Source organism: Poecilia reticulata, linkage group LG16 (genome assembly GCF_000633615.1).
Source record: "Poecilia reticulata strain Guanapo linkage group LG16, Guppy_female_1.0+MT, whole genome shotgun sequence".
NCBI lineage: Eukaryota > Metazoa > Chordata > Actinopteri > Cyprinodontiformes > Poeciliidae > Poecilia > Poecilia reticulata.
Window position 1 is genome coordinate 1,918,251 of NC_024346.1, and position 6,336 is coordinate 1,924,586.

Consider the following 6,336-nt stretch of genomic DNA (forward strand, 5'->3'; position numbering starts at 1 on the left):
AACTCCATGCAGAAAGACCCCAGGCCGGGAATTGAACCCAGAACCTTCTTGCTGCAAGGCAACAGCTCTACCAACTGCGCCACTGTGCAGCCCTTGTTTTTGAATTAATCAAAGTTATTTTAAATGTTATTACATAAAGCAGCTATCGTGAATTTAAATCATGTCTTCAGAGTGAGATAAAATATGTTATGTGGGACGGCTTTTATTGGATTCAAATCATCTTGTAGGTGTGAGCTGACGCTGTTAAATGTCACAATATCAAACTTAGTCAAAGCGAAATATTTTCCGATTGCAGGAAATTACACAAAACGCAGCACCTGAACTCAACTGCACTTCAATGCACATAATAAAACAACCTGATGAGTAAACATAAAATTACTGCGACGCAAAAATCGAATCTGAGCGAAGGATCCAAACATTTAAATTTGATAAATTATAGCATGAAAACTCAATCCGAAAACAGAAAAAACTCCTTCTGACTGTTCCATAAAAAGTTTACCTGACTCTAAGGACAAGACGAAACTTTATTATCAGTCTGATGCAATGCACAGCTTTCTAAAGATAATCTGCACAAGGTGGTGAAAGTTCATGGAAACATTCAACAAGAACATTCATTTCATCACCGTGTAGGTGTTACTCGAAAGGTAGATAGTTATTTTAACATGGTAGAGTCTGCCGATGTGCGTATCTAGATCTGGTGAGACAGACGGTTCTGTCGCCCACTGTCTCTGGAACAAACACACAAGCAGTTTTAAGCTTTTTTTCTACGCGATTTTTGTTTTTATTTGTTTACGACCAGAGAGCAGATAAAACATTTACTGCTTTTTCAGATAAAGTTTTTACTGCTGCAGTTATAATTAAGGCAGAAAAATGATCCATTTCATTTTGTGATTCTTCTCAACATTCAGCAGCTGGTCTGTAAACCAGGAGGGCGGTGCAGGTTGTACTCCGCCTCCCACCCACCAAGCGCTGGAGATAAGCATCAACCCCATCCGCCCTGAATCCTCCACGAAGACGTGGGAATGGCGTGAAATCACCCCAACATCATTTGAGCGTTCAAGAAACCTGCATAGAGAGGTTTTTTTTTAATACGCTGCTGATGCAACATTTGGCAGCTTTGCAGCCAGTTGGAGGTGAAAGTTGCGTTTCCAGGCCAGCAGAGAAACATTTGTCCCTACACCGCGTCCTGGGTTAGATGAGTCCTGAACCAGGGAGACGTCCAGGCTGACCACATCAACTGGCTCCTCTCAATGTGGAGAAGCAGCAGCTGTGGTGTGATCGAGCTCACGCAGTTTGGGAATTGGTTCACTATTCAGTTTAACAAGAAGGAACAGTTTTATGGATTCATTTCTGCGGCCGGTTGGTTACTAAATAAAAGAAACAAAGTTGCAATACCCCAAAACGGCCACCAGAGGCCACTGCGTATAAGGTTCAACTGTATTTTCTCTTTTTTTCTTCCTATTATCACATTTATAGTTCCTATAATTGACACCATAATACTTCCTAACTGTAACAGTGATTGTTTTAAAGAGCAGCAATGTAGGAATGAGAAAAAAACAAAACTTTTGGCTGAGCAGGTTTAAAATGTCAGAGCAATAATGGTGACAATACTTGAAACCTGCACTTTCTATGCAAGTTCATCAATGTTGAACTACGATACTCCAATAAAAATAAGACAAAGAAATACAAGAATAAGCGTTTCAGGGCTTTTCTATATGAATAAAATATTACTGACAACTTGGGTTAGAAAATCTGATACTTTAAACAACTTAAATCAAAATTCTATGAATGAAATTCAAAAGTTGATGAGTTTTGTTCCTAATATGGCTGCAGGAATAAAGTATCACCATTTCTGATGGTCTGTACGTCACAGAGCTAAGGGCACACCTGTCACTTTACACCCGTATGGAAGCAGGTGAAGTGGATATGAGAGTGACTCTAACCTTTCTAACAAGTTTCATGGTGTGTTTCCTTACTGAGCCCCAAACCCAGAACGAGACAAAGAAATGAACATGGATCCATTTCTCATCATTTTCTTTTCCAGGCTGATGCATGAAGTTCAACATTTTTACAGGTGGATTTTGCTTCAGATGGTAATAATAGTAGCCCAGCTATTATTAAAGAAATCGTTTATAAAACAGATGTTTCAGGGACAAAACCGAAACATCCTGTGGACTTTTTCAGTTCAGGTTACATGAAACACAGATTTAGCAAACTCAGGAAATTGCATCATGATATTTGCAGGAAATCTTTTACATAATTCCTCATAAAATCGCTAAACTGAGCCGGAGGATTCCTGCTGCCTCCTGTGTAAGTCCTGGTTTTCCCAGTGGAAGGAACTGATTATCCCAAACAGAGACTGATTAAAGCGTTACAGCTACATCGATTTTGACCTTCTAAGAATGGGGAAGAAATGTTAATCTTCCTTTTAATAAAGATTCCTGAGTCCTGTGGCGTTTAATTTACCTCCACCGACTCAATCTGCCTGTTGTGGTTCAGTGGGTGGATTAGTTGCCTGACAATCTGAAAGTTGTTGGTTCAAGTCCAGCTTCCTCCTGCCAGGTGTCGACGTGACTCCTTAGCGCCAGGCTGGCCGCCGACATGCAAATAATGGTATAATTTTAACAAACAGGTAAAAAACATATTTTTTTATAAAAGCTACATACTGCAGTTTTTATCATTTCCTTAAAATGCCAGAAGAGACCCAGACCTGAATGATTTGTTTGTCTGATGACATCAGTTTTACAAACAGAAAAACATTTTAGAAACTTTTGGTTTTGTGTCTGGTGGAATATTAATCTGTAGATTTGGTCTTGTAAGCTGATCAATCAGGCTGAGATATTCACTTTTAGATATTTAAACTTTTATAAATTCAGGAAATAACTCGTTTACAAATGTGTCCTGGCCACAACATGAAGCAACAAACGACACAGGTTAAATGTAAAATGTTCTTTTGAAATGTTTGCATTGCAAACAGAGGAGACCAGTGAAACGTTATGCTCTCATTTGGTCTTTTGGAGACAAACAGGCCCAAAGCATCACGGATCCTCCACCATGCTTAACAGCAGGCATGAGGGGCTTTTCCAAATATACACGTTTATTTTTACAGAGCAGAAATAAACATCACTGACAGTCAACAGTTATCTCGGTTTTCTTCCACTTATGTAAACGTCAGAGTGACGTTGCACCCTGTCACTCGTTATCCTGCTGTGCTGCATGCAGAGCAGCTTTTTGTTAATAAAACAACAGTTCAGGTAAAGTTCTGGAACCGGTCGGTAAACACTGATTTTTATTTACCTGTTTGTTCTGCAGATGAAGACTGGAGCACAAGCCTGATGTTGTTCTCTTAGGAGCGTCGCTGTCAGACCCCCATGACTATAATGCTGTTAAAAGATGAAGCAGCTCCTGGGTTGTGTGAAGTCAGACTTCCTCAATCTGAAAGGTCAGTAACCAAAAACAATATTTTAAACGCGTTTGGAAAATAAATTCATCTGAACATGGAGATGAACTCCTGAGTCTTCTGAGGGCGTTGTGGTTTGTTGTGAGGTTTTGGGTTTGAATAATGTCTCCTGGGATTTTACTGAACACCAAACGCAGAAGAAAAAACAAAAACAGGATTTATTTTTATAAACGGGAACCAGGACAGAACGCTACTCGGGTCTGAGCAGACGGGGAAGTCCGTCAAGTTTTTATTTTTTTTGGCTTGTTTCATTTTCATATTGCAAACATCTACAGCTCAGTTAGCAGAAAGAACAGAAAGGCTAATACATCATTTTGGGCTTTTTCTTTTTTTATTGTAGGAACAAATGGTTTCATACTTAAACGAAAATAAAAGTTGTGCAGCAAAACCTAAGTGTTGGTCCTGCAGCAGCAGAGTCGCCTTATCAGTGTCATCTCAGGTTTTTGGAAATCTGTTTTGGAAAATAACTCGACAGAGATGACATGAAGTGAAACGCGCTGACGGTTTCCTCTGCAGATTCACGACTGAAGCGCTGCTCTGGGTTCTGTTTTCACACTTTTATTTCATTTTATTTTCCGTCTTACATGAAAACATGACCTGGTTCGCATACAGTAAGTCCAAAATGAACGGGCAGCAGGAAACGTTCAGCGCAGCGCTCTGATCCCTGCAGGCCAGAGAGAGGCGCTCAACAAATGTCTTACATATTTTAAACTGCAAACATGAGCCGACATTTGAAATAATGCATTATTTGTGTTACACATTTAGAAAGATGGAAAATAAAAGTGAGAGAGATATTGTTCCAAGTTTGTTGCGAGGCGATGGAAACATGAATGCAGGTTAAAGCGTTATCACGCAGGATGTGGTAATATGACTGGTGGTCTGCTCAGAGTCAAACTGTGAAGGAAGAACATTCAGAATGACGTTAATCTAGATCCTAATCTCAGCTCTTATAATAACGACGCTGCAGAAAATGTGGTGGAACATTTGGTTCTGAGACGAAGCAGGTTAACTTCGCTGCTTCCTTCAAAATCTGGAGCACAAAGCTACATTTTATTACTGCTTCTGACTCAAACCGTTTTGTTAAAGTTTGAATCAGAACATCAATCGGGCTTCGTTTGCTGAGCGGGCCTCTCCGCGCTGAAGTGGGTTTTTTCCTGAGTGGGTAAAAGAAGGTCATGCAGGGTCACACGCTGGATGTCTGCTGTTCAAGTTTGTTTTCCGCCTCCATCTCTTCCAACCCCCCAACTAAAGGCTTTATAATTTATTTAATTCTTACGAATGAACCATAACTGGTTCTATTTATTGTACATGCAGGTTTCGTTTATTAATGAATTAAATTAAACTTGTCAATGATATTTAAAGTATGACGTTGTGAAAACTTGTAATTGTTTGATCTGCCTGTTTTAAAAAGTGCTATAAAATATTTTAAAACTGAAAATACGTTTGTATTTGTAACAATAAACAAAAGATAATAATTTCAATCACCAGCCAGAAATTAAATCTTCATAAAATCTAAAATGTTTTACTTTTTCATTTTTATTTTTCATGAAACTAATTCTCTGTTACTTATCTTTATTTTTGTAGTTGCTGATTACACTTTAAAAAAACTATTTAATTATTTAAATTCATGACTTGAATTTAGGTTATAAATTATCTAAAGTTATTTTTAAGGAAAATAAAGTTGATTTTATTTCCTTTGTGTTGTTTTGGAACTTTATTTGCAACTTTGCTACAAAACTTTGGTTTTATTTTGAAAGTATTATGAAATAAATGTAATTTCACTGCAAGGTTTTAATTCTTGAAATGAAGCAGCTGAATCTGTAATTACTGTTTATGCAAATCGCTCTCAGTAATGGTCCTTCTTTTATAGAAATATGAATATTAACAATAATATTAGCACCAATTAAAATGTGTAGTTTGAGGATTTTTGGCTGAAAATGCTTCAGATTTTCAGAACCTGAACCGTTTTGCAGTTAAAGTAACAAACTGACGGCGTAACAGAATAAATGTATTTTTTATGGAAGTCTTTTCACCATAACTACGATGATAAACGTTTCAAAGAGTTCACAAACATTTCTTCATGGAAGTGTAAGAGCATGAAAATAACCACAGGATGGACAGAATCAGTTTTAAATTAGATAAACAAGTTTCTGTTTATCATTTTATTTCCATGGATCTAGAAATGATTATTCATTGGTGAAAAACTTTAGAAAAGTTTCCAGAACCTGATTCTTTCTGAGGAGCAGAAGGAAGGAAAATGAAAAGGTTTTGATTAAAGTTGATTCAGACGGACGACGAAGGACACGCCGCCCCTCCTCTTCCTCCAGCCGTCAAATTAAAACAAACTCCAATACAGAAGAAAAAAGGTTCACAGCATCCCTCAGTTTGTGTTTAATCAAACTTTTAAAATGCAACATCACATTTTGATATTCCATGAATAAAAGAAAAACAACCAATGGCAGATATGTTGTTTGTAATGTTTGAAATAAAACATAAAAATCCAAATGATTACATGAAAAATGTTTCTGTATTTGAGGTTCAGATCTAAAAACTCCTGAAAAAATTAATCTTACTGAATAGTTTTTATTAATAACACTTTTTGAATATGTTCAGAGGTTTTCTGAAAATGTTTGATTTAGTTTAAGCAGATTATCTGATCGTTAGAGGTTTTAAATGTAAATAAACTTTTTAATGAATGAAACCTTTTCCACCGTCGACCCAGAACCTGCTCTGATTGGCTGAATGAGGCCGGATCCCTTAAAGCCGGTTTGGTTTCCTTGTTTTACTAAGTTTGTTTTCAACAAGTGTTCACTGCGGATTTAATCTTTTTAGATGTGAAACATTTTCATATAGAAATGAGCTTTTATAATTTTTTC

General features: G+C 37.2%; 1 protein-coding gene across 5 annotated transcripts in view; it reads right to left on the reverse strand.

The window, feature by feature from the left end:
• il21r.1 (interleukin 21 receptor, tandem duplicate 1) overlaps window positions 1–3,544 on the reverse strand; it is a 22,764-nt gene extending 19,220 nt beyond the window's left edge. For 4 of the 5 annotated variants that reach the window (XM_008430738.2, XM_008430737.2, XM_008430735.2 and 1 more), the window contains exons 1-2: window positions 3,298–3,544; window positions 2,467–2,589 (exon numbers count right to left, since the gene is read on the reverse strand). The gene's annotated coding sequence lies outside the window, so the exon portion shown is untranslated. The remainder of the gene's footprint in view (window positions 1–2,466; window positions 2,590–3,297) is intronic. The other variant, XM_008430736.2, reaches the window with a different exon arrangement.
• Window positions 3,545–6,336: the final 2,792 nt, after the last annotated feature.